This window comes from Buteo buteo, chromosome 5, assembly GCF_964188355.1.
Source record: "Buteo buteo chromosome 5, bButBut1.hap1.1, whole genome shotgun sequence".
NCBI lineage: Eukaryota > Metazoa > Chordata > Aves > Accipitriformes > Accipitridae > Buteo > Buteo buteo.
Genome location: NC_134175.1, coordinates 37158157 through 37176907, shown reverse-complemented (window position 1 = coordinate 37176907; position 18751 = coordinate 37158157). Strand labels below are relative to the sequence as shown.

Here is an 18751-nt window from a genome sequence, read left to right as displayed (position 1 = left end):
TTCTTGAGGAGGGGCTACAATCACTGGTGGGGTGTGCTGTCCCACCAGGAGAGGGATGCTTGCAAGCCAGCCCCATGCCATGGTTATACCCTGTGTTTGACAGAGATCCAGGGCAGCCTTCAACCCTTCCTGAGAGCGGGAAGCAAGGCAGGGAGCCCATCTGAGGGGACCAGCACCAGGTCACCTTGCGACCCAGCTCTGCACTCCCAAGGAACCATGGTCATCTGTGAATTTTCCCAAGCCCCTCTGTCATCCAGACCCCTGGATTCCCTGGCGGAGATGGTTCATCATGCCAAGAGGGCAGACCACTTGGGAACCGTTGCCTTCTGGCGAAAGCTTGCAAATCTTCCCTTAACCACCTGGGAGAGAAGATGGGTTATCTGCCTGGCCCTCCCAGCCTATTTAGTGCATCCAACCCAGAGCTGCAGTGAGTAAACAGGGTGGAAGATGACACAGGGAATGGTTTTGACCAAGGAAATGTGTATCTCTTGCTGCTTTCGAAGGGTGCTGGCGTTAGCCCAGAAGGAGGATCTGAAGCATGAGAGGGGCTGTGAGAGCCATTTATTAACCACCGTATGAGAGTTACTGTAAAATAAACTCTCACGGCTGTCCCCGGGGAGGACTGCGCAGCAAGCTGCTGTGTGTGTGTGCACGCGCAGGCATGAACAGAGCACACTGCAAAGTGTCGACTGCGTTTTGAAAAACGTGGTTTAAGGCCATTCTGGGGATTTCCCAGCTCTGACAAAGAATTTAATTTCCCTCCGCAGGGTGGGAAAATTCAGCAGGGGGTTGCTCAGGACACTGAACAGAGCAGCTACGACGTGGAGGCAGGGTCTCCTGCCATCAGCAGCTGCATTGGGTCCAGCCACACAAGGTATTTAAGCACACAGAGAACACTTAGGCTCTCAACTTCTGTGGGTTTCACCTCTGTGGATCTGGTCCTGACAGAGCTGGAGCCAGGCCTGTCTGCTTTATGTGCAGTAACAGCCCCCAAATCTCATGCTAAAGAAGTAGAGGGTGGCAGAAGGTCATCTCCATGGGTTAAGTTGGAAGCTCAAGAGCTTTCACTGACAGGGCAGATGGCAAGGCCAAGCTTGCCAGACCTCTACCCATTCCTAACAGAAGAGAAAATATGCTTTTCAAATCAGAAATCTTCCAGATTTACAGTGAAAAAAAGCAGAAACAGAAAATATGCAGGGAAGGGGGGGGAGAGGGAAAGAGTGTCCTGACTGTGAAAGATAATTTCCCAGAAAAAAAAAAAAAAAAGAAAAAGAAATAATATCTCAAAACATGAAAAATCCTTGGCACCAGTTCTTACAGTCCAGTTCATTGGGTGAGTTCTGAAAAGAATTTCACTTGGTTTGCAGAGTGAGGAGATAATTGGAGAGGCTTTGAAGAGAAGGGTGAGTCCCAGTTCGTGCACTTTCCTGCAGTACCCTAGGACTGGGAGATCTCCATGCAGCTCTCTGTCACCAGTGCTCTGTGTGACCTTAGGTAAGGAATTTAAATCACCTATGCCACAAGCTTTGTTGATATAATAGGTGATAACGGGATGAAAAAATGTTTTGATTTATAAGCCAAGCTTAAGAATCTACATTAAAAGTATGTAGACTGGGATTCATCTGAAATGTTTCCAGTAAAGCATCAACAACAAATGCAGTTTGTTTTATTGGGAGGTCAAATATAAATACTCCATCTAGTCCAAAATAAACCTTTTTGTTTTATTTTCATGGTTTGGAAAAAGGTGGGGAGAGAAGTATTATCTCTGTTTAAGAAAAGTTAAATATAGATACATCTGTGTAATGTTTCAAAAAAAAAAAAGGAATAATTTTTGAGACTTCAGACCAATTTACTTTTTTTTACCTAAGAAATTCAACATGAGTGATGTTAGTTGAAATTAATAAGCATTTTTGGAGGAAATTAATAAAAGAAGTATATATATTGGGAAGAATTCATCAGTGCAAAAAACCAACAGCACCTCCCAACCTTGCAGGAGTTTGGGGAAGGTAAAGTCAGACATATGAAATCCTCAGAAACTATGTGACAAGATGCCAGATAAGTGTCTCAGAAAGACAGGATTTGATTGTCAGGGGCCTGTTCTCACGGAAAATAAGAGGCTCCAGTTTCTGTACAATTATGTACAGACAAGACATGTGTTTTCACTGCATGGCACCAAGCCTGGAGTATATTTTTTGCTCCTGATTTACAAGGAAAACTTGGCACGAGGATGACCCACACAGCAAGAAGTGGGCAGATTTAATACAGATGCATGGAATAGCCTCTCAAATTCAAAAACCTTTAGTGTCAGGCATAGTTGGGTTTGTTTCGACCTATCTACACGATACCCTCCATGGGGGCCTTCTGAGCTTGGGCTGGGGTTTTTAGGTGTTACCATCATGGATTTTTAAAGGAAAACCAGTCTATCTTCATGGCCTTCTACCTATGCATGGGATTTTGCAATAGCAGGGCTTTTGCACTACCATAGTCTGCAAGAGACAGTGAGGTTAGGCTGCGAAAGGAGAGGATTGTCTGCCTGTGATTACAGCAGCTGTCGAGGTTTCTGCTTTGGGTGCTTTTTCACATGCGTTGTCTCCACTTCCTTCCTTCCTTCCTTCCTTCCTTCCTTCCTTCCTTCCAAGGCTGTAGGAGCAGGAGAGTGGAGATGCTTTTTCATCCTGGCCCTGTTCAGGACAGTGGGAATTCAGAGAGTTGGGGAGTACTTCTGCTCTCAGCAGTACTCGTGTGTCTGTGCAGTCCCTACAGCCATTCAGAGTGGTCACCAGGCTTGCAGAATGTCAGAAATGGAGGTTTTGAACTTCTCTCCACTGATCCTCTATCTCCTGCCTTTGACGCTGAGTCCCTCAGGACCATTTTCCAGCTCAGTTAGCCAGATCACAGTCGGCCCATGACCAGCAGCACCTCAAGGCCCTGATGGCTCTTCTCCATCGCAGACTGGCTTCTTCAAGACATGCTGCAGAGTGTTCGCACCACCAGCCTTCGTGTCTGTGGACCTCTGTTGGCAAGCAGCCCATTCACCATCTTTCATGAGCGGTAACATAACCAACACAGAGAATTAATGCTGCTCATTTAAAGAGGAGGTTGGCAGTTAGTACCAGGAACAGCTGTGCCCCTTTCAAGATTTAATCAAGGTCTACAAACAAGCCAGAGGAAGAGACAACAGGCTTCCAGTAACAAGCTGACTAGTCTGACTGACATTTTCCTTCTGTATTCCCAAGGAAGACCCTCCCCTCAGGGAAAGCAGAGAACACAGTTACGCAGTGCTAGAGGCATCATTTGAAACCATAAAGTGAAAAGCCTCCCTTTTCGAGCAGGTCTCCAGGTCATCTTTCCTTGTGAATGTCACACAAAACCACAACACAGAGAGATGTGTCCCCTGAGAGTTAAAAACATCAAGTCTGTCGCACTGAGGACAAAAATTCTAATTTAATTTGTGTCCCAAAACATCACTAATAGTAGCGTGGCTCTGTCCTGGCATATGAAGTTTTCAAGGACAGCATGAAAAGTTTGCTTGTGTGCATTCAGGGTGACCATGGGTGTGAGGTATTGCACACATAAGCACATATCTATGTATGTGTATATATACACATACATACATATATATATATATATACTGCAACTGTGATGGGCTGAAAAATCAGGCCCTCAATATTTATAACTTTGGCTCATATCCCAAGCAAAGCAGCCCTATTGCAGAAGCTCTATTTGTGGCAATAGGATCTACACCCTCCATTTTAGTTCTAATCCTAGGCAAGCTGGCAGACATAAGGTTTTATGGGAAGCAGAACAACTAATCCATGCTGAAGAGCAATGCAGAAAGTTTCCTAAGTATAGAGTCCCCTCAGAAATATGAGGGCTCAAATTAACCCCCTAAATCCTCTTTATCAAAGTCAGCCAAGCTTGGGGATGGTAAATTGATTACGTGATTACGTGGCCAACTCCAGCAGCGCAGGCTCTTAGAGCAGATGGAGTACTTATGGGAGAGGACTCTGAGAGAAGTGTAGAAAAAGGACCGAATTAGCAAAACTACTGACATGGAAATCTCCTGGAGCTCAAAGACTGAGCACAGTTCTGCTGAATCCACAACATTCACACCAGAATTTGGGAAGACTTGGGTCTTGCTTGGAGACTCTGATTCATCTGTGAAGAACAGAAAGGTGAGTCCCTGGCTGAAGCAGACCCTTGGGTTTTCCTTGAATATGAATAATTATGACCTCAAAATGTTGTTTGCTGCCCCTCGGCATTATTGCTCAGTGTGGGGTGTCCTCTTTGGCCCCTGATATTCCCATCCAAAACCATGGCTGTGTCCAGCTCTGCTCTAGTTCCTGGGCTGCATTAAACAATCAAAGAGGGGTTTCATTCTTCTTTGTGAGTACTGGCTTGGGGCCAACTGTAGAGAGGAGGTCTGGTTACAAACTTTCTTACAGCACAAAAGTGTGGCCAGGTCCAGGCTTTATGTTTGGACACATCTCTTCCAGTCAAGGAGAAATTTCCAGTTGTTTTGATGCTGAGTCAGCAGAAACGTTGGGAATTAGCAAAGTTTTTTTGTTTTCCTTCCCCTTCGAACCTTGAAACCGGCTCAAATTTTTTTTGCAGCTTTGGCCAGTGGTTCACATGGCCTCCCAGCTGAGATCTCTAACAGAAGATTGCCAACTGTACTGGGAGTTTTCTGTGATCCTGACAATTGGCCCAGAAAGTAGGGAGCTGACACCTATCATGCTCATTTCATGTGAGATCCTGGAGGGACTTACAACCAAAGGTCCTTCTTACCAAAGTGCAACTCACAGAGTCAAAGCAGCAAAGCGGGGAGAGGAATGCAATGAAAACATCTAATGTAGAGGAGCTCTTGGATAATATTTCTCTGCTGAACAATCAGTAGTTTGTGGGATTTTTTTTTTTTTCTTTAATGAGTAATTTTGGGAGAATTAATATTATCTAGAGGAAAATTTGCTGGTAATGAAAAACACAGACTTTGGCACACAAATTCAGCCTCATGAACCCTAAAGTAGGAACAGGTTCACCAGCTTCTCCCTTCCTAATGCCCATGGAGTAAAGAAGAAAGACTATAGAGCTGACACTTGAAAATTCAGTCTTTTTCACTACTGATGGCTGCCGCCGGAACCTCTGCTTCTATAGCTCTGATCCAAAACTGAAGGCCTGAGCCAGGGAATAGCTATGTACTGACAAATATGCCTACTTATCCCATGACTCTGCTGACTTAAATTCTCAGTGAAGACTCAGAGTAGTCCCAAACTCACCTAAGTAAGACTGGTTTCATTTGAAAGTTAGGGACAAGAAACTTCAGACAAATTAAGGGTTTGACTTGGGGGCTACAAATAAAAAAAACCCCAAACTAGCGAAGTATAGTATGTAGAAAAGTCTTCTTGCACCAATTTATCAATGATCCCAGACAAAACCCCTCATCTCCATGACCCTTACAACTGAGCACCTAAGTGTCTAGGAAGACTGGTTGTGATTTCCTCTAAACTCAGATAACCAGATGAAAAAATGGTTAAAAACATGGGTCCCTTTTACATTCTTTTTGCCCTGTTTTTTTCTTCCCTTTCATTTTTCATATGTGCGACTTTTAAAGAGAAAGTGGTGTCTCAGGCATCCTGGGAACAGAGGAGTAGCTGGGGCAAAAAACATGGTGAAGAATTTCCTGGGTCTCTGGTGGGGTGGAAGTTCTGTGAACTGCAGCCCAAACAGTTTTCATGCACCCTCAGAAACGTATAAATATTTTCAAAGAATATTTACTAGCAACCTTTTCACTAACATTTGCCAAACTCATTTGAAAAGGGGAGTGAATTTTCTGTCAGAGGAGCAATTCCTAGCAAGGGACCTACAAGCCCCTTTGAGCTGCCTTGAAAAAAAAAAAAAAAAAGAAAGAAAAAAAAAGGAAAAGGAGGAGGAGAGGGAAAAGCATCTGTAAACCATAGTCTGCAATTTTGGCTTTGGAGCTCAAGATAATAAGACCACTGACTGACAAATTCCAAGAGTATTTTCCTATTTATATTAGCTTATATTTATTTGTTCAATATGTGAGGATGTGATTCCTTGCATTAATCATTAGCTTGGTAGAGCTTTTCCTGCTTCCTTGCCAAGATAAAAAAAAAAAAAAAAAAAGAAAAGAAGTTTCCATGTAGATATAAGTAGTATTACATGAAATAAGCCCCCCCTGTCGGAAAGGGCAGGACAAGTTGGCAGGACAGTCCTGTAGTCTAGGGTTTTATTTATATCATTGTTGCTGGGAGATTTGCAAAAAGGCGTGCAGATGCTCTCCTCGTGGAAACAAACAGGCCAAGTTTGAGCCTGATTTCAGAGAAGGTCTGAATAAACCTCTGAGCCATGTCACCCTTGAACTCAGTCCTCCATGTGGAATAACCCAAATTACCACTTTGGTTTCTCCAAGGGTAGGGTGTTTGAGACCCCAGCCTTCCAACCTGCACTACAACAATGACCATCACCATGACACATGCCCTGGCTCACCTGACTTCCATACCTATAGCAGCTTCTGTAGAGATGCCCACTAGCCTAATAAGGTGCTTAGTACCATACCAGGGTCCTGAGCTCTGGAGTATATTGGGGCATGTTCCACTGTCCGTGGACGCGGATCCCATTCAGACCTCGAAGTGTCATTCTGGTACAGAAGTATAACTGAGATGTGTAATAGGAATCTGTCCCCATTTCCTGAAGAATTTGCCCTTTCTGTGTTTACTGCTGGAATTAATAAGTATGTCCACTCAGTGCAAACATGAGCAATTGTTTCCATCAGTTGCCAGCACCAGTAGGAGGAAGCAAGCAGTTGGAGAGATGCTTTCCAAGAAGCTGTTAATGAAAAGGGAGGGGGAAAGTGAAGGTCCTATACCGGATCAGTTCTCATACTGGCTGAATTACAGCAAAGCCCTCAAAGAAAAGGAGACTCTGCCTTGCACCTAGAAAAATTCACAGGCCAGGAGTAGAATCAGGCTTGGATTAAATAGTCAAGAGCAGCTATGTGAGCTAGTAACTTAAGTGTCAATGAAAAGGTAGGGTTCACCTGGGTTGGGTAAGCAAAGAAGATTCCTTTCCTGAACAACACATAAGGCAGCTGCAGGGAGAGAGAAAGCGAGAACTATAGGTGTGACTTGGTCTGCTGAATGACGGAGCTTTTGAAAATGGTTCTTGGGGTTCTTACAGGGCTATATAGGACTGTTAAAAGCTGCACCCTCGGTCTTCCCAGGCACTGAACCATCTTCCTCTCCTCCATTCCTATGTATTTTATGACTTCAAACAAACAGTCTCTTCTGCTCCATAAACATTCATCAGCTGCCAGGGTCGGAAGGAGAGAAGGTAATGTTTTCTGTATTTTTTCTGTGCTGGTGGGTAGAGGTGGCTTAACAACTGATGAGTTCTGGTATGCCTGCGGAGCAGGTGAAACTTTAGCACTATCTAAGCAATGAAGTCTTCCCATCTTAGCAGAGACACGTGTCCTGGCAAGCACCGCTCAGGCAGTTAACCCACCAACTTAAAATTCATCCTGCACTTTGAAGTGAGTCATCCAAGTGGGGAATTGAAATCTCCAAGGTACACAGGCTTCTCCCTGCCCATGTGGGATAGCTCACCGCAACAGTTCTTCAGAAACAGGGCCAGTACAGGGCTGTGTGACTCAAACAATCAGGTTTCCATCTCCTGCCTTGGGAGACTAGTCCACTCGTAGGAAAGTTTTCCTCAAGCTAATTTTTCCTTTGCTCAGCCTCAACCCACTGCTCTTAATTCTCTACATCTTGCGTTAGCCCCCCTCCACCCTGGACCTCCCTGAATGACTGATCTTTCTTCTTGGATGATCTTCAGATATTTGCACATCATTATTTCTCTCTCCTGCTAAGTGGTCTTGTAGCCCATAGTAATGCTTTTGTGTCATAATGTTTTGGGTCTTGTGTTTATCTGGAGTCATTTTCTTGTCTTCTTTTTAAGAAAAGAAGTCAAAAAATGTAAATGGAAAGCAAAATCAACCAGATTCACTCACGAGTCAGGATGCCATCTGCCAAAATGTCTTCCAGAGTGCTTTTATTTATGGCTGACTTTCAAAACTTCGCAAATGGAGCAGCATAATGGAAATGTTGGCACCACCTTATCTTTTTTCTACACTAACGTAGAGACATATGAACACACCAGGGATTTATGGGTGTGATACTTTGACCCTGTGGAAGCCCAGTTGGGAATAAACAAACATCCCTTTGTCTTAACTTTCTTTCTTAGAACTTCCTTAGGTTCATTAGTAATCATCCTCACCACTATCTTATATATCTAGAATGTCAGGCATCCCAAATGATACTTGTGTCCTGGACATAGTATCCATCTGTTTTTATACTAGGAGCAGCAAATGCTATAGCAGAGGAGCTCCGCATCCTATTTAACAAATGTCAGCTCCTTGAACAGGAAGATGCATTAACAAGAAGGTGTAAAAAATCATGACAGGGCCAATGAAGGAAACTCCAGGGAAATATTTTGGAACTGGTTAAACACGTATGTTTAGACAGGGGAATCACCTTCTAATAGTGACTTCTCTCCACTTGTTGCAAACAAGCTTGGATAACTAGCTTAGCCTACAGCATCTCCCTTGTAGACATCTAAAATCAGGGTAGGAAGAAACACTGAAGTGTGAGAATTGTACTTTAACTGTCCTCTGTAAAATGGGAAATTAAAAGCAATGCGTACTGAGAGGGGAAATATCGTACAAACATTCTGAAATGCTCAGACACTTCAGACACTGAGGCCACAGAAGTCGCTGCATAAGATGGATTGGATTGTAGTTCATTTCTTCTTTCTTTCTATGGGGCTCTTGACTTAAGTCATTCATACCCAACAGGTAGGTTGTCCCTATGGAAGCACTCCATTCCTTCCTCTGGAGTGAACCATGACGGCTATTTCACAACTAACACTGAAGCTATGCAGAAGCTCCAAAGCACAGTGCTGCAAGTACAGGTCCATGATTTCCAACCCTGGTTCTGTGGATTACTCCTAAGAGGGGCATGAATGATGACTGCAATAAAATAGCTCACCTCTGCCATAAGACAACCTTCTAATGTGATGTTTCTAACAGTCAGTGCCTTCACTGGAAGACCCATAAAATAATCCTGAAAAAAACCTGAAAGGGACATCACTACTGTAGGAGGGGTGGTGAGGTGGCAGTGACATGGAAATGGGCCAGGATCTGAGAGTTAATGATACTGACAACTTAGAATTTCAATTTTCAGGAAGAAAGTGTATCTCCATTTCTCCCCATTGGCTGCAGTGGCCATACCCATAGCATTAGGCTCCAGGCCCCAACTGCTTAGACATTATTGCTTCCTGACTTTTTTTCCTGCAACATACTGCATTCTTTCTAAACATCTGTTTGCACAGAGAGATGTGTTGAAAAGACTGTGGTTATTCATTTACTCACATTTTGACATGGCATCGCTGAGTGATTATATTAGCAAGGCTGATGAGTTTTCTTTACAAAGGGAAGCCCCATGGAACAACATGAAACAGGCATTGTTGCAATTTTGCTGGAAAGAAAGAGGGGAAAAATTCAAACCCAAAAAAAGCCCTAGCTCAGGGCATGTCTCCACCCAGCAACAGAAAGGCAAACCAGAGATCTCTGAACAAGTCCTAATTAAGGCAATAAGTTCACAGAGCAACAGGCAGTACCGGGAGACAGGCTGCCTGGTCTAAGAGTAGCACAGCCGAATTAATGTGCCTGACAGTGTAAAACTCCATTATTCCTTCGGAACAGAAGTGGCTTGGGCACAGCACTGCATGATCTCAGCTGGACTTCTGCACTCACATCAGATGGAGGGAGAGGCTGTGAGTCATGCAATGACCTGGACTTCAAGAAACCTGTGTTCTACTCCAGGTCTGGGAACTGATTTGTTATATGCAGAAAAACCCCAGCTGTGTACAGTTCCAGTATGTGTTCAGTACTTCAGTCTCCTCTCCTGTATCGAAGCAAAAAGGGTGATTTGAGGCAAACCCCTGAAGATCTTGTACTGTGAGGATCTTCCAGTCACAAGCAGTGTGAATGGCTGCCATTAACAGCTTGTTTGATTGTATAATTGGCTATTGTTTGGGGTCTGCAGCCTTTCTGTGGCCTTTAAGCTCTGCATCTCTAGGAAGCATGCTTTCAGAGTATTTTTGTACCATTACAGCCAAGGTCCAGCAGAAACCCTTCTTAAGCTAAGCCTCCTCTTTCTTTTTCTTTTTTTTTTTTTTCGTTGAAAAGTAAAGCAGATTTAGAAGAGCTTTGTTTCTGCTGCATTCACTGTGAATTTATTGCTTGTGAAAGGGACTAGGCTGATAGCTCCAACAGCTTCATTTCATTTTCCAAGGAGCAACTGCAGAGGCGGGCATTGGCCGATCCCCCGGGATTGGGCTCCAGCACTCGTGCAGAGAGTCAGCAGGTGCCCATCCTCACCACAAACTCAGCTCTCCTTCTGAGCTGGCAAGCTGGAATGGGACAGTCACGTCAATGCTACGTGCCGTGGCACAAACAGGATCATCTCTCCTGCAGTTGTCACCAGGAGGGTGGGAGCCTGCTTTATGTGTGCTGAAATCTACTTTAAATCCAGTTCCTCTGTGAAGCCAAGACTATCTTGAAAGCTTGTCCCCAGTTCAACCATAAGTCCCCAGTTCAACCATAAGTCCCCAGATTCTTTTCTGTTCTCTCCTTCAGAAGGAGAGGTAAACATGCTCTCTGAGAGCATTTCAGGCTAAAAAATATGATTTATATAGTGCCAGAAGACACACTAGATAATCTGCTGGCTTTCAGAGGGGTGAACAGCTTCCTCCCCACAGCATCCCACTGACAATCTCAGTAGAAATTAATGGTGCAGACAGATGTGCCCTCTGCCAACAGCTGTGCTGATGGGAGAAATCACTTCCCCTTGTACTTGTCACACCTCTCCTGCCAACAGCTTCTCCCATTGCATGCTCCCTTACCCGTTTCAGCCACAACGAGCTGGATTAGTTAACTACTTAAATAACGAAGTCTTTGCAAACTTGGGCCAATCAGATTGGAAACAAGTTGGGGAACTTTTACACAAGTAGTTCTACTCTTGGGTGGCTCAAAATAGAGAACATATGTCCACAACATGGACACCTTTTCTCCTCCAAGGGGCTCATGCTCAATTAGTACAATGAATACAGGTCCCTGGGAAGTGCATCAGGGGAAAGTTGCTCTGTTGCTAATTGCTTTGTTTCTTCCTGTGGCTAAAATCAGAAGACTTCACTGGACTGCAAATCCCAGTCCTCCTTCCTTTTGGAGACTGACTGAATAAAAAGCTTCCCCACTGAAAAATTTGTAATGCTAATTTGATGGCCTTTAGGAAGTGGCTTCATAGCAATCCTGGAATTTTTTAATTTTTTTTTTTTTTTTAAATTTCCAGCAACAGAAGAGCCTTCAGGAGCAAGGATCATCTGAGATCACAGATATGCAGCAGAATCTGTGTGTTGAGTTGCTTGCTTTCTTGTGTACTCCACAAGAGTACTACCCTTAGCAGGAGGGATTCTATGCACACACAAGTGTGCCCCATGCAGCTTCATGCAACAGCAGGGAAACATGTGTAAGCCAGTGGACAGTGCTCATGGCAAAAAAACCTACCAGTCTGTATTTGACGCAATGATCTGTCCTGTTCCTTTAGTCTGTCGGTCAGGCAGACCTGTGACTGGAACACTGGATACACAGAGTCCCAGACTGGGAGAGAAGCCATGTAACTGAGGGTGTGCTAGGCAGTGGGACCTTAGCTCATGGGATCTATTAAAAGAAATTTCCTTCCCTCCTTTCTTAGCAACCCAGTTCTTCCTCTGTCACGTGCCTTGACAAAATGCTGTTTCATGTGTCAAAGTGGAGCAATTATTCTACACATATATTCATCTTCAAGGACAGCTTGAGTCACTTGAGGTTTCCTCAAGGTGCTGAGGTAGCAGCTAATATCTCACAGAAGAGCTCCAGCTTGCAAACATAGCGCTGGGCAACTCAATATACTCACGCCTCTTGGAAGCATGTCAGGAGCTCACTGCTTTGTAAGGCTTGGCTAACTCTCCCAAGCTCTCTCCCAGGGAATTCATCAGTACAGATAGGATCTCTCTCCTTTGTGTGTGCAAGTTTATATTTTGCTTTGGCCCCAGCATCCATACTGATATCATATTTGATTTTCACAAATCAAGCCCCCGTAGGTGAATGGATGAATCAGAAGGAAGCTAATCGCATCGTTTACCTCCTTTTCCTCCTCAGCTGTCAATCACCTCTCTGCTTTTGTGACCCAGAGTTCAGTTGTCCCAAGGTTTATTTTCATTTTAATTTTTGTGCTAATTAAATTTGGATTCCAGGCTTAACAAAAGCAAAAATGGTATTGCTGAGGCTGGGAATCAGGAGTTATATTGCTGTTGTCTGAGTCCAGCCAGGGGGCAAGTGATACCAACTTTGCTAGAGGCTCAACAGGCCAAAAAACAAAAAGGGAGAGAAAACAAAAGATCCCTCCCAACTTGCAGTTTGCCTAACTTGTCTGTTTCATTTTTCGGAGGGGATTCTCTGTGTGCTCTGGCACTTTGCGAGGTTTATTTAAATCAGCATATGTTTCCCCACATCTGTGTGTATCTTACCCTATACAAGCCAGCATAGCAGGAGAAAAGCCATATGTTCACATCAGTGGTCTACTGTTTCTTTACGTGCCTGTGAACGTAATACTGGATGTGTGAGGCACAGAAAAGAAATGAGGGAGTATGACCATACTACTCTTTTCTGGTATACTATGGAAGCAGTTAAAGGCACTGAATAAAGTTTGAACCAGCTGTGATATGTGTTCTACGTGCACAGGATAAAGGTTAACTCCAAATGACCTCCCTGCAAAAGTGCCTGCTCACCTTTTTTTTAGCTTGTCATTATAGATTTACAGGTGGTCTTCCATTGTGTTAGATGCTGCACAAGTCATGGTAAAAGGGTGAGTCCTGTGCCAGAATTAGCATCCAGACTAAAGAGAGGGAGGGAAGAGAGAAGGTTATAGGAGCCCTGAAATCATCAGAAAGTTGGTGGCTGAACAAAAGCTCCTGGCTACATATTCTAGCTTCTTATCATACAACCTTCCTTCTGAGCATGCAGAACATGCACATGTTTTTCCATGCATACATATAGGTCTGAGCAAGGCAAGATGCCCTCCTCCAGACCTCGCTGTGCTTCGTGGAAGATGTCTGGCCCCTGTTCACTACCAACCGAAAGGATCATGAGAGCACTCCCTCATCTGCTCCAGTGCAGATTCAGCCAGCACCACTCAAGCAGCTCATCCAGGTGGTATGAGCTAATCCGGCTGACTTTTGCTTGAAGCAGAGCTGCCTGCCAGCAGAGCTGCGGGAGAGGTAATCTTCGGCTGGAGGGCTGCGCCAAGTATCTGCAAGCTGTAATGGCTTCAACCGACGCAGCCACTTGCCGGCTGAACATCTGCTCGCGTCTATTTATAAAGGATAATTGGTACATTGGCATGGTCATGTGCTTGCCTGTGCGTGACACAGGGCTCCACTTGCGATACTGCTCCCTGAAACTGGGGTTGCCTTTCCTCTCTTTTCCTTTCCCCTTCCCAGCCTTCCCAGTCAACTTTGCTGTGGGAAAACCACCGGCCAGGCTCAAGGTGGAGTGGGGTGGAGTGGAGAGAGGAGAGGATCGCACTGGGGCATTTCATTTCTCACCCTGTTCTCTTGTTCTCTCTGTGGTTCACGTGAATGCACATGGTCTCGCATGCTACCAGCTGGGGCGAGGCCATGGGCAGGGAGAGCCTCAGATGGAGTTGATCGTTGGAGCATGGTTCCACGGGAAGCTTCACGTTCAGGTGCAGGATGCTCCTCTTAGGTAATTGCTCAAGCCCAGCCAAGTCCCTATCTGCAGGGAGCTGCACTTCCAGACCATAACACCTTGGCATTATTCTGCTCTCATGAGTCAAACTGTTCAGCAAGTCAAAAGTGCAGAAACATGGAACGAATTATCTTTATAGATCAGCTTGTTCAATACCTCCAGCTTCCCCAACTTTTCCTTGTGGGATGTTTCCCTTTCAAAATGATGAAGATTATTAGGCCTGTGGGCAAGCCATGATAGCTCTCTTCAGAGAGGACTGGGAGTGATGGATGACTTTTCTCTGTCTTCTCCGTCCTCCAAATTAATAATGCTATCCCATCATTTCCTTTTCCAGATCTTTTTTCCAGTCTTTGCTTGATCTCAAGGAAATATCTTTGCACTATGAAAAAAGGCAAGCCCTTTCTGAGAAGAAGGCATCTAAAGAATAACGATAATAAAACATTATCTGTTACTGACTAGTACTTTTAAGCACAATAATGACCACTGTTGGGGTCCAAAACCTGCAGGAAGGGGTTAATCAGCACAGCATCTTGGGTCCTTGGAATATTGTGGAAGAAAATGACCATTCATGCAAGAAAGAGACCGGATGGGAGCTGGTTGTTGGATGGTAAGAACACATGGCTCACATAGCGTTAAGCTTGCATCATTCTTTCCGTTATAAATCCTGAGCCCGTCTGGGCTCCAAACTATCGGCTCAAGGATGAGCAATATTTATTTTCAAATATTGTGCAAAATACTTTGAGTCTTTTTGGAATCCTAGGGTGAGGGGGGCAGGGAGAGGGAGGCAAGGCATGCTGGATCCTTTCCTCTTTTGCAGAGTGTCCAAACTGTTTTGTTGCTGAAGTTCCAGACCAAAATGGGCTTAATTTTAAGCAAATATTTATTCTTTCTTCAGTCAGGAGGGCTGAGGCAGAAATAAAAGCATCAGTGTTTGACCTCTAGCAAGCAAGTTCAGGCTGTGCAAAAATGCATGTGGTAGATGAACCAGACTCCAGAGAGAAGCAGAGAGAGAAAGATAGGGGAGTACTCTGTGGTGCCCTGGAGCTTAAACTAACAGCAATATTATTTTGTAGGAGCTCTTAAAGGGCACCCTCAGATTGCACTTGGTCTTTATATGGGCACAGGAAGTGACAGCTCCTCTTCCAAACCGAGCATCTAATTCTCATGTTGTCTAACTGGACATAGTTCAGACAAGCCTCAGTTTCTCCAGCAGGACAAGGGGCCAGTGGAAATGGGAAGTTGACAGGCTGAGGAAAAGTGTGAAGGAAAGGAATTCCTTGCTCCTTCTGTTCTCTTTCACAAGAGCAACCATTAAGAGTAAATAATTACCCAACAGCACCCAGGTAAGGTGGCTGCTTGCAAAGCATTTCATAAAATGATTAACTGCTTGTAGTATAAATATTAAAGCTATTATTACTTCTAAAGATTCAGGCTTCCTTAGACTATCCAGTGAGGACAATCGCATTCTGGGGAAGTGGTTGCTGATGCTAACACAGACTTGGAGCTGTGTTATTCATATTACTATCCTTCCTCTTAAAATTCCCCACTGCTTTCTGATTTGAACATGCCATTTTATGCCCCTGTTTCCTGTGGAAGACCAGGAGAAAAGCTGGTCCTACACACCACAGAGAGTACAATTTCTCTTGAAGCTGTTATGATTTCCAGAAGATTTGCCATAGTTGGTAGTGTTTGCTTGCATAAGGATCAAACCTCAGGCTTATTTGAAATCTGCGGGGTGATCCCCATGTTCCTCTGAGTAACTGTTGCTTCTGATGACCATTCTGAGTAAGAGCAACAGGGAATATTTTTCCTTCCTCTTATGCAATCTCTCTGCTACCTGGTACTGTATAGCTGCTGATTACTACTACAGCTAGGTCCCCAACCTGTGGAGCCCATCGTGGACCCAAGCACCCCAAGCCTTCGTGCTAACACTAGGCACACTGCCTAGTGAGTAGCAACCTGATTTTTACCCAGACAACAGTTGAGCACCTACACTCTACACAACTGCAACAGAAAGTTGGCCAGTGCTCCAGTTTCTCCAACCAGAGGAATCACCACTAGAGTAATGCACAATTTCTTTCCAGTTCAGCAGGCTTCTCTTTGGACTCAAGGTGGGATTATGGTCATTTTCCAAAAAGCCACAAAGAACTGAAGATGTTGACCAGCTCTGTTTCCTTTTCCCAGGGGAAATGGGACAATCTGAAGGCACTGGGGTCTGGTTCAAGGTCACAAGGCTTACTCTGGGATTCTGCACTAGGTCTTCTTACAAGCAGAGGCAACATTAAGGTTTTTCAATTGAGCAAAATTCTTCACTCTCATTATGTCCTGGACCTACACAAAAAATTCTGCTGTCTAACTCCATTCACCTTTGAAAACTTTCTACAGCCTTGAAGAGATTTGGATCACATCTACAAAGCCTTCCACTGGAGCCTGATTCAAGTCCATCAGTTCAGATTTCAGTCTCAGGTAAGATATCAAACCTCAGGCAGTGACCCACACATGGACAGCAACAGATCTCCCAGTCAGCAGCTGGCCTGTGCTAATCATCAGTATCTACTGACGCAGACCTCAGTATAACTCCCTTTGCTGATCTGATCTGTTTATAATGCACTGGTGGTAGAAACAAATGTATTATCTTTTGGGGAACTACTCAATAGTTCCTGGTTTTGACTGCATGATTCATGTGATCACAGAAAGAAATGTAAATTAAGTATACCAAAAGATAAATACTATAAATAATAATATATTTTAGAGACTGTATTTATAGAGAAAGCCCCCACTACATTAAGAGAGGAAAAGGCCCTCATTCACCCCTGCTCTCTTTCCCACAGAAGTAAACTGCTTAACTTTGTTGTCCTGTCTTGCTTTCATTTACAACAAGGATTGCTGACCTCCCAAGCCCCTTACCTATCTTATCCTCTTTTTCCTTACAAACACCGCTCCTCTTTTCTGCATTAAAAACCACTGTGCAACACTAAGGCCACACAGTAGAGCTAGCAAACTTTTTTCCAGGCTTTCTGTGGCACTGCAAGTCCTTATTGCTCTGTTTGTACTACAGGAGCACTGAACAGTAGATCCGCATATTCTTTTTGTGGGAAGTGTGAGCTGGAGACAGTTACAGGAGGCAGCTGACACAGGACAGATCTGCAGAAAGGAGAAGCCACTGGAGTACTACTCCACATTGCAGCCTGGGTTTAACCTCTGATCTCCCTATAGGCTTTTGTTCTGTTGCTATCTACAGTTAGCATACTTCATTTTGGGTTTTCAATTTGGATTAAACAGTCCAAATTTAATACAACAGCTTTTTCCTGCTGGATTAGAGAAGCAAAGTGTATATGACACTTCGAAGTTTTGCCTTTTAGGAGATACTGTAGGACCAGAGAGTTAAAAAAGTCTCTGAATCTGGGATATTTATCCTGGCAAAGGAAAGATTAATTTCTCTGGTTTATAACTTAGGAACTGCTGCCTGTCTTTATAAGGCAGAGAGCTGGTGGCACACAAGTGAGCCCCAATACCACCTTCTCCTCACATAGGATGTTAGAAAGTATTTGGGGGGAGAGGGGCTGTTTTGGTTTTTAAGGGAAAGAATATTTTGGAAGAATGTAGGCTTGATTCTTTCCCTTTGAGATACCAGTAACAGAATTCCTGCCCCTTTCTGAACTGTTTCTCGTAATCCTACAGGTAAAGAGCAATGTCCTTAGTGGGAATTTTTCCCCTTACAAATTCTTCTCCTTCCGTAGATCATCTTCTCTTTCAAGCTGGGATGCCATCAGCAAAATTTTGGGGCACGTAGAGTAAAACACTCATGATTCTGGCTTCTTGTTTCTCTCCCCTGCAGGAGCTGGGAGGACAGGCTGCAACATCCAGCAATTAAAGAAAAATAAATGTGGGATCGATCTTAAGATGATCACATATTCTGTGTTACAAATGCTACTGCCAGGATCTGGAAATATTTGTGTGATCAGGCTCCACAGGGTTTAGAGCAATAAGGACTGAGTTGCTCTCCCACAACCCCCCTTTTCCCTCCCTCTCTGTTACTCCTCCACCCCTGCTGTTTCCCAGTCCTCCCAGGTTTCAGGATAAGACACACAACATTTTATTATTCAGTCAAAACACTTGGGTGACCTTGGAGGTAGAAACGTCTCGCCAAATGACATCCTAGCATTTGCTCAAGCACACCCTTCCCTATTCCACAGATCCTGTGGGTTGCAGTTATGTTTTTAATATTACTATTTTCTTTTCTCTCCCCCTCCACCCTAGAGCAATTAAGTTAATTTTTTTTCCCCTTTCAAGGTTTGTGTCAATGAACAGTCAAAGAGTGAGATGTGAACCTGCGTAGAGGAACCTCTGGCAAAACCTTTGAATGCTGTGCATCAGTGTGAGAAGAGAAATGTCAGGAGTAGTTAGCAAAAAATGAATAGCCCTGATCCAACCCTGTGATTCTTCTCCTGCCAAGTTCTCCAGTACTCACTGGATGATCCAGCAGAGCTTTGGCAAGGCTCTCTGTTAAAGCTTTCTTCCTCCTGTTTACCTGCTGTCCAGCTTAATTGGGAAACTTTTAGTTCAATAGGAAATGGTCATTAAGGCTTCAGGTCATGCTAGCAACAACAGGCTAGAGTCAAAACAAACCTAGGCCCACCACCACAACAAAGTGGTGTGGCCCCGATCCAGGAGGGACTGGAGGAGTAGGGGGGAAATCACTGCTCTGAGCTTCCTCTGAACTGCTCTTGTCCCTGTCTGTTGGATGTGGAGCTGTGCCTCTGTACAGTGAGGAGAGGACCTGGCACTCGGGAATGGTGAAAGCAGGCTCCTTTCCAGCTGTGCAATGACTGCTTTCTCATCTCCCTGCCTGGAGTTGACTATCATGTC

At 44.3% G+C, this 18751-nt stretch overlaps 1 long non-coding RNA gene across 1 annotated transcript; it reads left to right on the top strand.

Moving 5' to 3' along the window:
- The first annotated feature begins 3970 nt into the window (after nt 1-3970).
- Nucleotides 3971-17789, top strand: LOC142031663 (uncharacterized). Its single transcript, XR_012650586.1, has 3 exons — nt 3971-4175; nt 16268-16348; nt 17721-17789. It is a non-coding gene; the product is annotated as an uncharacterized LOC142031663 (long non-coding RNA).
- Nucleotides 17790-18751: the final 962 nt, after the last annotated feature.